At 34.4% G+C, this 19,128-nt stretch overlaps 1 protein-coding gene across 1 annotated transcript in view; it reads left to right on the forward strand.

Moving 5' to 3' along the window:
* The window catches only part of corn (microtubule-binding protein cornetto), a 129,543-nt gene that overhangs the window by 41,843 nt on the left and 68,572 nt on the right, over window positions 1-19,128 (forward strand). The window contains exon 2 of the mRNA XM_089634266.1: window positions 2,611-2,663. The gene's annotated coding sequence lies outside the window, so the exon portion shown is untranslated. The remainder of the gene's footprint in view (window positions 1-2,610; window positions 2,664-19,128) is intronic.

Here is a 19,128-nt window from a genome sequence, read left to right on the forward strand (position 1 = left end):
CTTCGATTATATATAGGAACAACTAACCCTTCAGTGAACCTAAAAATTCTTGCTGAATATGTTGTTAAAGCATATGCTCCGACATGGATTGAGATAAAGAGGCACCCGTCGTGTAAAGATGGGGCATTACATGACTATAATAAAACTCACCCGATATTTGAACACCGATCTACGAGATATAATTAATCCAGTAATTCAAAGAAACGCCTATTTTTGCCACCCGGAAAATCTGCTACTATCCATGATAATGGATGACAACCTTATTGTAAGAGAATTGGGTTTGAGACGAATATTAAAGGCGCGAGATAGATGTCCGAGTCCATCTGTTGTTAGAGACTTTATTATTCCAACAATAAACTTTTCAGCAAGTAAATATTACGATATTATCAACTGGCAGGAATGCGAAGTTACACCGCCACCGATACTATCCGAAATCAGTAATGATGGCCTAGTCAAAATGATAAATAATTTCGGTGAAGAAAAGGACAGTATTGAATTTCCCAGATTTCCCTGCCACACTCAAGCAGTCGAGAGGTGCATCAAATTAGTTACCCAGGCATCGTTGTCTACAGTTGGGCCTGAAGCAAGAGATGGATTCATTCGGGCGACAATAATATCTAGGCATATAATGCCTGAATTTCACACCAAATCTCATTTCAAAACACGATAAATATTATAAAACTTCGATAATGTTTAAAAAAATTCTCTTTGTTAAAGTATTTTATTTAATAAAAAAACATGTTTCTCAAAAACACGAAAAAAACAATAAAAATCAATAATCCTCTTCAAAAAACCAAAAATAGACCCCGCCTTGAAACTATGGTAATTTTATTTTTATTTTCAGATGTGTTATGCACCTTATTAGCTATAAAACCCCTAATAAAATTGTATTTTTGCTATGAATATCGCTTGTTTATAATACTTGGCAGAGTTTTCAGCGACTTTTTTCATACAATTTTTTTCTAAATATAAATGTGCTGGTTGTTGAATAAAGGAATGTTTCGATCGAGTTGATTTTTTTAGACGAAAGAGGTGTTATATAAAGGCAACTTTTTTTTGCTATTACAGTACTGGCATCTTTAAAAAAAAAAGTCCCATACAACGTCACTCCACCCTACTGTACATTCTGCTAAACCTTAACTGGGTGTGAAAAAAATTAAACTCGTGTCTATTGCTTAACATTCTTAACTGCGACATATATTATTAAATTATTACCCACCTGGGACCTTTTTACCTTCAAAATAGCCAGACTCGTTAGGAAGTCCTTCTTTCTCTCTCTTCTTTTCTCTTTTTTAACGTTTTATGTCCATTTTAAAATAAAAATCTGTTACCTGGTGCTATAATGGCAGGGGCCGTGTTAATCGCCATGATTTACTGGAAACAAAAAAGCTCATTATACATTTTACGCAAAACTGAGTGGAAAAACGTAGCAAGTGAAAATATTTAGATTGTTTAAAAGTTAAACAATTTATTTTGTGAATTAAAAATGTACGTTTTTTTTCATAATATATTATTTATTAGAAATTTGACTTGTCAAAACATCAAGAACACGTCAAGCACAGTTGTTTTACATTGAAAGGTTCAAAAATTCCTTTTCATAATACGTTATTTTAAGAGAAAAGCTAGCTTTGATCTATAATCCCCAGTATATCAGTCCGTATCCTCGCTATGTACGACTTTCCTCGCTCAAATCTACCGCTATATCGCTTTTGTTAGCCAAGCAAGCTTTGATAAGCAGCGAAATAGATCCTTTTTTAGACTCCGAGGCGCTAGCAGTTACATGTCAAGCTGGACGTTTACGTAAATAATTTTATACTTAAATGACCTAATTTTTTGACAATGGACTATTATGTTCATCGAGTAAATAGTCTGGTAAGGGATTTTAAAAGTTTCAACGTCAGAACAGTTTGTTTTCAACCGTTAGTTCATCATAATTTTGTGAAGAGTTGAACAAAACAAATGCTAGTTAAAATTAATATCCTCGCATAGCATATCACGCTGATTGAAGTGGGGGAACTTTATCAAAAATCAAATCGTAAACGCTGCCGCCGGTGTCGTTGACATTTTGACAGCTCAGTTTCCCTATAACAGTAGAGAGCATAGATATATTACTAACACAGTTTGGTTTTACAAAGAAAAATAAGCATATTCCTCTATTCATATAGGTATAAATCATAGATAATGCGTGTAAAATTGGTGATATCTAGGCTTTCGACCTATATGCGGATTATATTCCGAGCCGCGCTAAGCTCAACATTCCAACACCGCTATTATTTTTACAGCAAATACGGCCGCCTTCGAAAATCAAACTGAGCGACCGCTCATTATTTCGATATCACCAGCGCGGTTGAATTTTCTTTTCACTTAGCGCCAGCGGTTATATTACATTCTCCCAGAAATTAATCTATTTGTATGGATTAACCTTCCCTAGGTGTTTAAATACGAAAGTGAGGCCCGCGTAGTTGTTTGCAGGTCTTTATCATAACTTTTTACGAATGTGTGAAAAAAGTAAACCATAAGTAATTCAGTAATCTTTCGCTCAGGGTCATTTTTTTTATTTAGCAATTTCTCCTTTGCGCATATTTTAACACTTTTTTCTTCTTTTTACAGGTGCTGAGATTACTGGAACACAATTCAACATTATAGTTTTCCTTCTGTCTGAGGTAATTTTTTAAAAATATTATACATTGATATTATACCTTATAGTTGTAGCTTTCTACCTGTGAAAAATCACCGGAAGTCTTTTATTCGCTGACTGTTAAGTAATGTACGCAGAAAAAAATTATTTGAAGGTATCTAATTTTAAAGTTTTAATTGAAACAACCAGAAACAACCCGACTGCTTTTGAGGACGAGGGGTGTTCGTTTATCCAGGATAAAAGTTTTTGGTTGGTTTTTCACAATTAGATTTTCACAAACTAGAAAACTAAATTTTAAAGTAACGAAAAAACTTGAGTATTAAATTATACTACCAGTAATAATAATGACCACTGAACGCCGCATTATTTATACGTTTTCAGAAAACCCCCTGGGCCTACCAGTCAATATTGTGATTCAAATTAGTTTATAATATATGACGTATGTATGCATGTCCGTACTATGTGATTCTTTTTAATATTGGTGAGTTTGTATCCCCCTAAAATCTACTTACCTATAAATATTTATGATTTTTTGGTCCATACAACGGATGTTCGAAGCTTTTATGGCACGTAAACATTACCGAACGTGCGCGCGCTGCAATGTTTGTGACATTATCGAATTAAAATATGAACCATAGTATGAACGAATATCTCTGTTGCCTAATCGAAACTCTCTTGCATTTATAATGATGAAGCCACCAGCCACAATGCATTAAACATTATCCGCAAACTTTGTGAACGGGCAGCCGGTGAACTTTGCTAAATATTCAAGGTTGTCAGGTCCAAAGCCGATTGCCCCACTGTTACTGGCACTGTCGAGTGACGATGAGGCACTCATTGTTCAACAGTTTATGGCTCCGATTGGCCGTGGCCTTGTTATTCCGATTAGAATCCGAAAGACTGTCATTTTGACATCTCTAAAAGTGCTTTCACTTTTTCATTGTTTTTTTATCCTCTATTTAAGTCGAAAGAAATAGACTGACTACGTCTAGTATATTGTTCCATCAGCCTGTATTGTAATCTTCTTATGCGCTATTTTTTTTTATTGAAAACCAAATTTGATTTCCATCTCGTAGTTTATAGCGTTGTGTACTGTTTGGTTTCGAAATGAGAGTATGCTTAGTTCCTACCGGCATGTCATTTATCCAGTTCCTAACTATCCCTAACCATCACCAGCTTGCGTTAAGAGTGCGTTGGTTTGGAAAAAAAACAGAAGAAGATTAAACTCCTGGAAGCAAGTTTTAGGTGTTTTTCGTGCACGTAATGTTTCAAAAGAAGGACTATATTGGAAATGCTTAATATCCTTTGAAGTGCTCCTTTTGTTGTGGCGGTAGTTACCTCAAGGCATCGCGGTGGAACTCTTTTATTATATTGTGATTGTGTTGTGCTTAAACTCACTATATTATTGTGTTGTACGCTCTTTCTTCGTTAAGTGATTGGTCATCCTGTTTTTCTTCTTTCCGTACCTTTCATTCCGTACACATACTTCCAACAATCATCATTCATTTCGTATCCTTTTAATTCATTTACAGTCCTCAATTCACGTTCATCTGAAGCCGCAATTCGGAAGCAGTTTCGGAATCAAAGCAAAACCTTTTGTGAAAAGAAAAATTTCCTGTTAAATGTTTATATCGCAGAACAAACCTCAAAACTCAAGCACATTTAACACTTGACAGGCCAAGACGTCAAACAAAACGTCTGCAACCATGTGGGTCTTCCGACATCCCCATGCTTTTTTCTGTATTGTGGGCTTTTAAAATATAGAAATCCCAATTAATCAGTCAATTATTAATGGTAACTTCGTATTACTAAAATTATATGTCAAATATTTAAGCTAATATAAGGAGGATAGTAATTTTGGGTACTACCTACTCCCCCACTTGGCTGCGGGATAGTTAAAAACCACCGTGCAATCCTTGTAAATCCCCCATCGAAGGCATTCTGCATTAAGATGTCTCAGTTTGGTTCATGGTGTGAACGCTCCTGCTTGATCTTCGATTTTCTTCGTGATATTTTTGATATGCCGCCAGAACGACTTGTTCGTTCTCTTTCTGTCATACGGGCCAACGTCGGTGACAGTCGTCTGTCTACAAGCAGCCAGTAGCGTTTTCTACATCATAATGACGTTGTAGGTTTTAGCCCGTTGGAACCTTTTTGAAATGTTCGATTTTAGTTTTTTTTCAATAATTTTGAATCAAATTATTACAATCACACATTTTTCTAACGAAAATCGAAATCAGAAAAATACCCCATTATGATGATTGCTGATGTTTTTTACTCTGGAAAACCCTTTGACTAATGATGTAAAGGGTGAAAACTACATATTCTACGTGAAGATATTTCTTCTTCTACATAAATTCGGCCTACTTGTAATGCAGATGAATTTCCCTCTACTACATTACGTATGTTTATGAAAGCGCGTTCCTTTTCTGAGTGCGCTGAAAAAATACCGAAGTAATTCAAGTAATAAAAATAAATGGAGGATTTTATTATTCAGTGACTCTGGTTCCTTACATTTTCCCATTGATCACTTTCGCCGCCTATCGACGTGAATATTTTATTTAAATTCTCAAATCGGTCAGTTCATAACTCTCTTCCACTTGCTTGTTTGTTATACGCACCATCTGGTTATAACCATGTTATTCTAGTTTTTTGTGTCACGATGCTTCATACTGCTTTAATTATTTTCGTGCATTTATAATCGTTGCCTAGATCTCAAAAGCAGTATGTTAGCTCAGAGAATAACTGCACAGCACATACCGCATCAAATTCAATCAGTCCGCGTAATCCATCCTAATTTTTCCGTTTCCTCATTTCACTGTTGTGCTCTGCGTGCAGAATCCGGTTTGTAATAAAAGTATATTATTGCTGACAGTTATTGTAACAAAAGAAAGGAGGCACCCTATAGGCGAACTGTACAGTGTACATAGCCTCTATTGAGTTTGGTAATTACATCTGGTCTAAACCCCTCTATATAGTTATAGTATATCCTATACTGTATAGTACGGATCATAAGATTTGGAACACCAACGACAGATGATGGGAATTTTATTTCAATGGAAGGTGTTTCGAAGAAACAGCGTCATTGACCCTTCCGACACCGCCAGTCGGAAGATACGCCAAACGGTTGTACATTGCCTCAAAATGGGTCACTTCTATTACTAGTTTCTTGGCTGTGGAACGACTTTTGTGTTTCCTCTCTCGTGCAACATGGATCTCGTCATTTATTTATGTGATACCTCACAAGAGCTCCCCTGTCTGTACAGTGTAAATAAAAGAGAACTATGTCGCCACCCGGTTGGGCAGCGTTGTGAGGCGGGTCATAACTAAGTTTCGGATTCACTTCTAACTCTCTTGAAAAAACCTTTCGAACAATTTCCCCAGAAATGACATAGGCCTAAAGATTAGAAAAATAACCAAAGAGAGGCCTCTTATAATATTGTGTACTTATTTTTTTTTAAATCACCAGTATTTTTTATAGCTCGAGATTTAACCATCATCGGTCACAGTATTAAAATGTTGGTCATCATTACAATGCCCGACAGAAGTCACGCCACCAATCCTAAATTTGACCTTTTGTTAGCTAAATCAGGACCAATTTTCCTAGAGGTCATTTTGCGGCCTACATCGTCTGGACCATTCATCCTTGTTAGTTGTCACCTTGCCTGAAATAGATTGTAAAGCCCGTAATTGGCTGATGTGAAATATATTATTATTGAATTTATACACTCGGATGTCTCGGCCACAAGAAAAGAGGTACATCTGGACCTACCTCATATTGCGAGTTTTATTTATCAATAACAATAATTATTTATAGATTATGGAACAGTATTTATATAGTCCCTGAGAATGTGGAGGTTGTGCAAGAATAAACGACACCACCACGGTTTTTGTGCTTAATTTGTAGAATAGATATATTAGGTACTTCTTTTATAAATGAATACAAAGGCAAGTTTCATTATTTATTGTTTTGGTGTTTAATTCGTAGAACTCCCTTTTTTTTTAAATAAATTTAAAATAAATCAAATTTAATAATGTTATAATAATTATTAAGTTCTGCAAGTATTTCTGTTATTTTTTCAAACATAACCCTAATTAATAATCAAACAAAAATGATCAATTCTCCCCTGCTTAATATTTTCAAAAAACCCAAAAAATATAATTCCTTAACATAATCACCCACGTACCAACAATTAAGAAAACCCTTAGGTCATTAATTTGAACAGGTGCGCAAACACTGCTGGATTCCCAAATATTTTGGTTATTCCAATTCTTAATGAATCATTTTAGTAATTGAATTTCAAATTTATGTAAACCTGACTGCTCTGTACTTACTGTTAAAACTAATGTAAAATATCTAGGTGTAATTATAGATAGTAACATAAAGTGGAAATTACAAATCAATGCAATAGTAGAAAGATTAAGAAAATTATTGTACATTTTTCTTAGAATACGAAACATACTAAATTTTAAATTATTAAGAACCATTTATTTTTCACTAATTCAATCAGTATTACAATACGGAATTGTTGGTTGGGGTGGAGCATTCAAAACTTCTCTCTTACCTTTAGAAATCATCCAAAGAATATTAGTAAAAATAATTTTGAAAAAACCGTATGATTACCCCACAATTAGATTATTTTAAGAATTTAAAGTCCCTTCACTTCATATTATTTATAAAAAAATAACTCTTTTTCAAATACATAAAGATTGTTTCAACATTGACAACTTAATAACTTTTTCGAACAGCAATAGACAAAGTATTCTTGGCTCTATAACTATCCCGCGCTGTAACACCACCACAGCCCAACAATTTTATAAATATTTTGGTGTCAAATGGTTTAACCAATTACCTCTTAACTTAAGATTGGAAATGAATTATAAAAAATTCAAAAGCTCAATAAAAGCACTATATCAATAGCATATTAAAATCGTTTATACTTAAAAAGACAATATAATCTCTCAATTATTATTATATTGAAATCCTTTTCTCTTATTTCTTATTCTTATCTCTTTCTTTCTTTTACATCCTTTTTTCTTTTCTATTTGATAAAATTTTGTTACATATAAAATTTTTATTTTGTTATATTAAAAAATAAAAATTCTTTTCATTATCATTACACTCTCTGAAAAAATATGTTAAATTACTATTTACACGCGTTTCTCCGCCTTTTTAACACGAGCATTTGCTCTAAAAAAAGGTGTATCACGATGTACTGTAACAAAAAGAAAATAAACTTAATGTAATGTAATAACATGTAATTGTAAATTTAATATTAAATAAAAATTAAATACTAAAAAAAAAAAAAATTAAATACTAAAAAAAAAAAAATTTTTTTGAACATTATAGAAATTTAAATGGGTGGGGATAAATAAGTCGTCGCCGTGTGGACATATCCCCAGTTTGATAATGGCCTCAAAAGCCGAAACAGCTGTCAAAAAACTGTAAAAATAACAGAAATACTTGCAGAACTTAATAATTATTATAACATTATTAAATTTGATTTATTTTAAATTTATTTAAAAAAAATGAAGTTTCATTGTTTATGATTATTCATAATTCATGGTTATGTATTTAATTATGAACCGGGCATTAGTGAGATGAAAAAACCTACCCGTTGTTGCGAAATATAACCCCATAAATTATTCTCAATTAATGGGGAAATTTGATAACTTTTCGTATATAATATTAGTAGGTATTTATTATGTTTTATTAGTTATGTTTTAAAATGCTTATATGATTATATAAAACCGTTCATATGTCGGTGGAAGTTATAGGAAATCGCACAAAAAATTCAAACTATCGCTGAGATATTTTCAAAAAAAAATGAACTCGGACAATTCCCTAAAATAAGGTCGGAATCTTAACGGCGTAAGAAGACGTGCACAAAAATATGAGAGTATTGAACAGACCCACAGTTGAATTTTCCCTAGCAATTCTCTAAAATAAAGTGGGAATCTTATGAGGAATGGCTGCGCTGCCTTCTTCATACAAAAATTAAATTTGAATTTGACGCCAAAATACTTGACCAAATTGAATAATTATTTTTTTAATCAAGAGTATAGCAAATATCTAGTACGGATACGGGCTGCTTTATTTATTCTTTCAAATTATAAAATATGGTCAGTTAGATAATAATATATTTTAGAGGCAACTACTTTTTGTCTTAAAAAGGATCGCTCCCAGGAGCTTTTTCACCCCTTATATTTTTTAACCCCAGGCTAATTTGTTCGATTTTAGAAACAAAGGGTTACCCTTTGAGTCAATTTTGTTCGCTTTTCCGAACAGCTCATATGGTATCATAGAAATCGTTGTTTCTCCCTTACCGCCATAATAAGAAATATGAACTAAAGTACACCAGAACCCTACATTCAAATGGTTCCATGCTAACTCAACACAGTGACTATTCAACACACTTTTAAAAAGTGATATAAAGTCATTAAAAACGATGCAAAAATATTTTTTTATAACCTAACCTAATCTAACCCAACCTAACATACTTAACCCATTTAATAAAGTTTTTGTTATCACTTTCCATGACTTTATATAACATTTTAAAGATGTGATGAATTATCATTTTGATGATTTATCCGGTCACCCATTCAAATATATAAGTCAACCGCGGAATAATTAACCGAAGGTTCCGACCGCAATTTGAGAAAAAAATATGGAACTTTATAATTGTTTTATTAATTATTTCCATATGAAAAGTCAAACAATATGAGGTGGCAGTAATGTTTAGAATACATTCGTCTAATAAAATTTGTGTTTTTTTTTCGTTATAAGTAATTTTAGTTCACTGTTTAAACGAAAAAACTTAAGGTGAGCCATTTTTAAAACTTACTTATGTTTGATAACAAAATTTAAATATTTCAAAAATTATTATGTTTATTTAAATAATAGAATTTAAAGGCTTATTTCATCACCGTTCGAAAAAAGTGGTTTTCGGAAACGTTCAGAAATACCCCATTTATTTGATTTTTATTGGAAATGTACACAAATTCTCTGATAGCATCTTGAAGAAATATAACGGTCAATATGCCAGAGGCCTAAAGGCTTAAAATCACGATGCCTTTATGATTATTTTATAAATACTCAAGACTATAGAACCCATGTTATACATTTAATGTATTGTCTGAGAAACAGAATATATTTATTTATCATAACGAGGTAAACAATCCGCCGCATGATGAAAGCCTGTTTAGCGGGACAACATTCTTCGTAGTGGTTCCAGCCGGGATACATTGATTGCCAATTCCTTTGCAACACCAGACACGAGAGCCGACTTGGTGAGGAGATCAGAACGCGGAAGGTGGTGAGTGGTGAAGTAACACAGTGGTCCGTCGTTGTTTTTCCCAGGTCTGCTCTAACATTAACCAGGCCGCTGTACCGGATCTGTGGGGCCGATAACACGCTGATCCAACCAAACTCGCATCGGCCTGAGGATCCAAATCGTGGCCCTAACTGTGTACATAAAATGTGCAATTACCCGAATCTTTTAAACCCATCATTTATATTTTTTACATCATTGAAGAAAAAGATAATAATAAAAAGATAAGAATTGAACCCAGTATTTCTGTCTTACCGGACAACCTCATAACCACTTTATTTTCTGCAATGATATATTACATTGATGGGTATAACTTTTGAAGGCATAAAAAAAAAATATATATGTTATATTTTTTTTTTCTAAGTCCAGGGTTTTCCAATAAGTTGTGTTATTTTGAATAGCCCGCTATTTCGGTAGATGTTACTTTTGAAGTTGTCATTTTTTGACATTTGACAAGTAGAAACTACGCCATTGATAAAAATGGAACGATACACGCTTCAACAAAGCATTGAAATTATTAAAATTCACTTGAGTGAATCAAATACAAATCATCTTGAGTGAAGAGGCCCATTTCCACCTCGGTGGCTTCGTCAACAAGCAAAATTGTCGCATCTGGGGCTCGGAAAACCCAAAAGTTATTGTTGAAAAGCCTCTCTATCCTCAACGTGTGACTGTTTGGTGCGGTTTATGGTCCGGCGGAGTCATTGGATCTTACTTTTTCGAAAATGAGTCTGGAGCAACAGTTACGGTGAATGGATTGCGCTATCGAGAGATGATTAATGATTTTTTATGGCCGGAATTGGATGGTATTGATCTGGACAACGTTTAATTTCAACAAGACGGCGCTACATGCCACACAAGCAACGATACCATTGATCTTTTACGATTGAATATCAAAATAACACATCTTATTGGAAAACCCTGTATATTTTATTTAGATATAAAATTTAACATTTTACATCTATTCTAAAACTACTATAAAAATATTTTATTAGCTACGTACTAATATTTGAACTTCACAACATTGAGCCATTACCCACGAAAAACTGCAAAACTTTTAGCTTCCTTAACATTTAAAGGGAGTTCATGAAAATGTTTACGCTTATTTACATATATTGAATTTTCTCCATGCTCTATGGATGCCTGAAATGCTTTGTTGAAATTCTGTTGCATTATCTATATTACTATGCATATTATTGCCTCAATATTTCGGTATTTTTTGCGTAGTTGTGGTGTCTATCTACATTTATTTTTCACAATCTTTCTCTTGCGTGTTCTGGTGACATCAGTCGTGTTATTGTTTTAATGTAGATTACTTATAATCATGTCAATGTCGTAAACTCTATGAACCCGCTGATGGGCTTTAAAACCACATTTAGTACTAAACCGTATTCATTATCCTTGTTTCATTTTCCTTGATATATTGACTACATTTACCTTTTAGGGAGAAATATGTATTATAGGTGCTTATAATATATACTTACCTTTTTCTTTACGTTAGCTCCACACAGGAGGCTATGCCATTTCTGGATATGCCGTGTGCGAGATTTTCTTTACGTTAGCTCCACACAGGAGGCTATGCCATTTCTGGATATGCCGTGTGCGAGATTTTCTTTACGTTACCTCCACACAGCAGGCTATGCCATTTCTGTATATGCCGTTTGCGAGGTTTTCTTTACGTTAGCTCCACACAGGAGGCAATGCCATTTCTGGATATGCCGTGTGCGAGGTGTTCTTTACGTTAGCTCCACACAGGAGGCTATGCCATTTCTGGATATGCCGTGCGCGAGGTTTTCTCCACACAGGAGGCTATGCCATTCCTAGGTATGCCGCGTGTGAGGTTTTCTTTACGTTAGCCCCACACAGGAGGCTATGCCATCTCTGGATATGCTGTGTGCGAAGTTTTTTTAAGGAGAGGAAGATCTGGGAAGGAAAAGGGTATGAGAGGTTGGTAGGAATCTTAGGGTCAGTGTGTCCAGGAGTGACGGACGTTTGAATTCATCCCTCCAACTGCGGTACAATGCGATGAGTCGAAAGAGTCCTGCTGGAGAGATGAAAAGATCCTCCACGATCAGTCTCTCCAAATCCGGCCCGCCACACAGTACGTGGGTAGAGGCATCCGCCACCGAAACCTAGATAATCCTCACGCCATGAACCCGGGAACCTCTGCTAAGTCATTAAACGTAACGAACCACTCGGGGTGACCCATGGCAGACAACTACTGTATATATCTATAAATAATTATTGTTTATGGTGTCAGTGTTTTCGTCATAATTCATAATTTATATTTGAGTAGTGATAAAATAACCTTTTTATTAATATTAAAAAATTCCAGACATGATTTAAGCCATTCGGATATGGTACGTAGAAAAATTCATGAAAATCGTACATCTAAAATGACCCCTCCATGTTCCGCAGTTAACCTTCATTTTTACTAGCCCAATTTCCGGACATTTCTCCCGTCATGGCTGAATTTGTGAATAATAATAACTTTCGGATTTGTATAGAATTCCGCAATGCCTTTTGCCCCTCAATTTTGACCTTTACTTTAAATCATGTATATTATTATAAAATATGTATTTATGGCATTTTATATTACATCCTGAGTTGTGGGCTTCGGTTGGTCATTATATCGTGTAGATAGTATGAAAATACGAATTATTAAGACTTTTATTACTAAAAACTAAATTCAGGCGTAAATAAGGTTATTCCGAGAAAACCGTAGATGAAATTACCCAACCCTAAAATCTTCATCATGATTATAAATAGAATTATAATACTTTACATCAATATTTTGAAAAACTTTAATATAAACCAAGATTTTTTAATTAGTTTTGAATTTGTTTATTTTTATTTTCTCCGACTTTATGTCCGGGTTAAATCATCCCCACAGGACAAACTAAACCCTTCCACACACTTTTCCACAAATGATCATCTAGTCAATCCACACTATGCAAGTGCTTTATATAAGCATAATAAATACAAAGCAATACAAGAACAACACGTCAAATCACCAGAGATCAAATGGGAAAATAATTCACCGACTCCAGATATTTTCATATCAGAGGGTTCGGCTCGGTAGAACTTCTAATTGGACCTATAAATCCTACTGATCCCTCAACATAAATATTTAAAAAAATCTTTCGTAATCCTACATTACTTAAAATGACTGATTTTTGCATTTTTATAAATAAATTCTTTGACAGATCTGGGTTCGGCTCGGTAGAACTTCTAATTGGACCTATAAATCCTACTGATCCCTCAACATAAATATTTTAAAAAATCTTTCGTAACCCTACATTACTTAAAATGACTGATTTTTGCATTTTTATAAATAAATTCTTTGACAGATTTAATACGCCTAAATTTTGAATGAGAGAGCTAGGTATAATGCCAGTAGCCGAAATAACAAATGGTAATATTTTTAGAGTCTGAGAATGCCAAATTCTTTTAATCTAATAAATAATTGTTTTTATCGTCTTCTGTAAAGTTTTCATAATGTGGCTAGACCAAACCACAGTCTATGTAGTTTTATCAGTGGTTGCAATCTGTTAGCCATAAGTTGTTGTAATAATTTGTTTACTCTACAGAGTTGGTCGGTTTAGCTTCGTTCTTTAAATGTAGAGTCGTTCATGAAAAAAAAATTAGAGTCCATGCTAGTGCCCTGAAGGGGTAACCATAAGTTACCTATACCGGGGCGGGTAAGTGGTGGGATCCTCGAAAGTTGGTAAGTAATAAGACAGATCTTTTTAGAAATCTTAAGATATAAAAATTCAGCCTGCGTATGTTTGCGCTCGCAAAACTCCAAAAGTAGTCGACCGATAATGTTGAAAACTTCAAAGTTTATTCTTATTAGTGCCAGGAGTGTTTAGAGAGTGGTTTGAATGGTGGAAGAAGTCGGGGACGCCTGAGGAATACTTAACGCAATATCTCAGCGCCGGAATGAGATATGGAGTCAAATTATAGTCGATGTAATGTAGTTTTTTAACAGTTATATTGTCGTATACAGTAGTGAATGGTGGATGAAGTCGCAGACGCTCGAGAAAGACATTAGCAATTGCGAAGCATTGCGGGGTCCACTAGTATATTATATATTTGTACAGCGCTCTTGAGGTTATTGAGGTTTCACAAAAACGGCGTTATACAAATCCTCCAATTATCATTACACTGTCGTGACTCATGACGAAATTTGTAGCTTTTAATTATCTGTTTTCATGTCTCGTCTTCGGCTGGGTTCAAAGACTTAAATTAAAGCGCGCTCTTTAATTGACATTTATTACTAGCGATTCTCTCCGAGACGAGCTTAACCTGTTTAAAGGGATAAAGCCCAGTGTCGGAACAGTAGCAAGCATTTTCAGGATCGTTCCTGTCATTGTTAACTTACCTTAGAAGTCGAAATTTCCGTTGCGTAAACTCTCCCGTTTGTGATGTGGCAATAAAATAACGCTAGGACGGAATGGGTCACTGTCGCCAACCCCGTACAGTGTTCCGAGATCATATTGATTTATTTCGTCCGTAAACTGATCGTAATGTACGTTTTAATCTACGCATTCATAGATGGCGTTTATTTAATGAAAATACACTTTTTACATGTTTTGCTTTAAAATATTTCTACGAATTATTTGTTTGCGCCTGTGCATACGCGATATGATTTTGAATAAATAGTCTGCATAAAAATACAATATTGGATTGAATCACCGATGTAATGGTGTATTTGTACAAAACTATTTATTCATATTCATATTGCGTATGTATTGGCGCAAACAAATAATTCGTCTTAATATTTTAAAGCAAAACATGTAAAAAGTGTATTTTCATTAAATAATTAAATCAACGCCATCTATGAACGCATAGTTTATACCGTACGTTACGTTTACCTCTTAAACAATGTGGTATAATTCATGGGTAGTCACAATTTCATACTATGGAAAAACATGTATGGAAATTTGAGCAACTCGGGGGGTTAACAGTTAAGGCGATGCACTACGTCGTGTAATATTTTAAATTGAGCCGCTATCAATACCAACCCTTACGTAGATGGCGATAAGGTTTAAATTCCCGTTTAACACCATCCGCCTGTTTTGATTTATGCAAGAAAAAAACGTGGCCAAAAAGTGTCTTTTATTTTATTTTGTGGATGTTCAGGCATAAATATTTAATTTTTTTCCGATCATTTTATAAATAACTTAATTTTCCACATTATACAATAATATCATAACCGAAAATGGGTTCGTAAGTAGTAGATTTTGAACTTTAAAGCAGTTTTCATAGGCCTAAACATTATTATTTTCTTGGCTTATAAAAAGACTTATATAAAAAATACTCGATTATTTCAAAGGCCAAGACGTATTCTACTCGCAGTATTTAATTAAAGCATCTGAAACATTTCTAGGCGACCAAATTTTCAAACCAAAAACACATGATTTTGCATTACTACGTATGGCATCGCCTTAACAACATCTAACAGCAGAGAACTAGCACTGGAAATGTTAAACACTTACTCATTTCCTCTCAGAATTAACCTTGAGACTTGGGAAAACTTGTGAAATTATGTAATTAAGATGTTTAATGGGAAATGTCCCTATTCTTACGAACTGTTGTGAGATTATGGAATAGTATAGAGAAATGAGTGTGTTGCTAGGGGCAGAAAGTAACAACATAAACTAGGATCCTTTTTCGTACGATTTCACCCCATGTCCACAGTACAAATTGTGGCATGACGTAGTACCTACACTATTTTATTTAACGAGGTAGAAGAGTGGGTGGAAGGGTCATTGTTTCTGATAATATTACAGACAAATTTGTCACGCTTTTTTGATTCTTGTGACCTTAAAATTGTTTTTGCTCTCCCCCAGGGATGATTATATTCATTACTAGCTGAATGTACCCGGCGTTTCTGGGGGTTATCCTATGGAGATAGACGTATATTATCATGGACTTTTCTGTAGGCCTTTTTAAGACGTACAATTCCGTAGTACATTATTTTGATGTATCTCATAAGGTTTAGCCAGCGTTAACAATGTAGTGCCCGATTATAAAACATCTAATAATAATAATAACATGGCATTTATATAGCGCAGTTTAGTGTCATTTCACTTCAAGTGCGCTTAGTCTACTTTAATCTACTTTCTATAAATATAATATACATGTATTATATATGTAAACCTTCACTTCATTCTCTAAATGATAGTGAAATTCGTATCAAAATCCGTTGCGTGGTTTAGAAGAAGCAAGCGCACAAACAGGCATACGCGGATAGCGACTTTTTTATATCTTAGATTAATGATTTTTGATCCAGAAACTTAATCCAGTTTAAATTGACCAGCCATTTTGTGTGTCATCTTGTCCAATCTGTCAAATGATAAAATGAATCATTCTCTATTTTTTTATCAATAAACGACTGTATTATATGAGTATTTATTTTGTTACGTGCTAGTAGAAATGAATTTGGCAGGGAAGAAGATGGGTGAATAGTAATAATTGTATAATTTGTATAGCGCCGTCATTAAAAAAAAATCATCTCAATCAGTTTTGATCAAACTTAAAAATAACAATCCAGCATGCAATGGTCATGCTCTTAAAATTACAGTGCGTCTTACCTAATACAGAACAAATAATAATACGCAAAAATGTACAGTAAATACCAAAGCGAGGACAAGAGAACAAAAGAACAAAATGACAAATTAGTCGGCCTCTTCCTGTTGATTCATTCGTTAAGCCTGCAAGCCCGTTTTTAACCTGCATTGCCAATAATTTGAAGAGAATTCTTAATAAATTATGAATACCTTTTTCTCCGTGTAGGCTCTATCTAATTTTATGATATACAAACAGATACAGAAAACATCCTTACCTTAGTTATTGTCAGCGCTCTATTAGCAGCAGACACATACCTGGACGGAAGACGAACCTCGTGGTGGCACTGTTGGTGGACGCGGTGGACTCTCTCGCTGCAGCAGCTGGTCCAGTTTCTTCACCACCTAGGGTTCTTGCTGCAGAGTCTTCATCTTCGTGTCACTTGTTTCTGTACTTCATCACCTGTTCCTGTACTTCATTTTATTTAACTTAATTTCAATTTATTTTTGTAATTTTTTTTTTTGTAATAACTGTAAAGCGCCCCTGAGGTGATATCTCACAAAAGCGGCGCTATACAAATTTTCCAATAAATAAATAAATAAAATAAAGATAAAATAGGGTGGAAGGGGGAAATAATTGAAAATTAAACAATAATCATATACATTACGTACGATCGTTAAAACTCAGGTCAATCAATAGTTCGTCGGTTATCGAGGGTCGAGACATTGGTTGCATCTATTAATAGGCCTTCGTCACACAGTTTCCCCTGTCATCATCATCAGGCCATTCCGAGAACATAGTTTTATTTCTTACAACACAAAACAACAAATGTATGCATATAATAGTTTGTGCATATTGCACATGTTATGCCCCCCCCGTTAATAGCTTGGATTAAAATGTTATCTGCGCCTTGCGATTTAGAGACACTTTATGAAAAGATTATAATTTATAGACTTTTAGGTAAGGAACTAAATAATTTATGAGAGACTGCTTTACTAAGTGCCACGTGACTCGACTGAAAAGTGGACGACATGTGTCGCTGCTTCCCTGGCATGTGGGGACCCTTTCAGTTGGTCGTAATGAAATAATCATTTGAATCAGTCGATCCGAGGGAGACCAAGCGGTATTACGAATGTAAAATCAAAGTCTTTCAACCATTCTCAATTAATATCTGCCGACTGGTCACCTATTCATTTTTAGGAGAGAACCCTACTTTTACCTGTCGAAATAGTGTGTTTTCCGCATCATAATATTATTGAAATAACAAATAACAATAATAGAAAATATTTAAAATAATGAACTGGTACAACAACGTTTTATAGTTAATATAATTTGTTTTTTATTTGTTTATTTTTTATTTTTTTATAGTGAATACCTCACAAGAGTCCCAACTGCTCCCGTCTGGAGCCAGTGAGACTATGGCATCCCCAATTGGGGGATGTTGTGAGGCTGAAGGTAAGTGGGGAAGGGAAAGAGGAAGGTGGGGAAGTACCTGGCTATTCAGATCTAGTCACTAAACACAGCTAAAGCCATTTGGAGCAACGTTTCAATTCTGAATGGTGGTCTTACACTGGGCGATACTGGTAGTATCTTCCACTCTGGAACGTGCCGCAAATATACTATATATTATTTTAATTAATTAATTGTGAAATAACACAAATTAATCAAATAAAATTTATTTGCGCACGCCGGGATCGAACCCGCGACCTTCGGAATGGCAGTCCAATGCGTTACCACTGGACTATGCCGGCCGTCAAAACAATATTAACACAATTTTCTTTGCTTATTAAAATATCACTTGTTTTACGTTTCAATAGTTATTTCATTGATCGATTAAAAACGCGCTATTATCTGATTATGTAATAAAAATTCTTCTCAAAACTTGCTGCCTATATATATCTATAGATTAAAAAATAAGAGTTTTTATGAAATGTACATTTACAGTTAATAACTCAACCGATAATAAATATGCAACATATTTAGTTAAATAATATCAAGATTTTGAATGTTCAATTGAAAAGTATCTATGTCAGGGGACAAGTTATTTAATAGCAGAATCTTTTTTTCCCAGCGGCATTACAGATACGACCGTTCAGAAGATTATGTGCTGTTATCAGCAAAGCAGTTTTCCTTCTATCGGCGAGGCTGTTTATACTCAGCACTTTGGACAGAAAAGCTGATGGATATAACCAAGGATAATACCCGAAGTATCTAAGATATAAATATCTCTGAAACTTCTTTTGTACTTTCTCTGCCATTAGAGAGTAAGTTTTGTTAAACCGCATACGTCAGAAATCATTGTGTTACTAATTTTAATTCATCACTATTGAACAAAGAACGCGTATAAAATATCCTGTTTTGAGATAACGGCGTGATTTTCTTTGCGACACCGATGTGTTATTTTACTAGAGATGTTACAATAAGAAAATTGATATCAGAATTGCCATTGTATCGCAGACGAAAAAAATCCTCGTCACCCTAATCACAGACACTGGTAAAATAACATTGCCCGGTTGGGCTCCCCGCTTCACACTCCACACGTGTTAACCTTTTCATTGCAAACTGTGCTCCTTTTCATCAAAACCA

The sequence above is a fragment of the Hesperophylax consimilis genome, chromosome 8 (assembly GCF_061612785.1).
Source record: "Hesperophylax consimilis isolate HC1 chromosome 8, BYU_Hcon_1.0, whole genome shotgun sequence".
Taxonomy (NCBI): domain Eukaryota; kingdom Metazoa; phylum Arthropoda; class Insecta; order Trichoptera; family Limnephilidae; genus Hesperophylax; species Hesperophylax consimilis.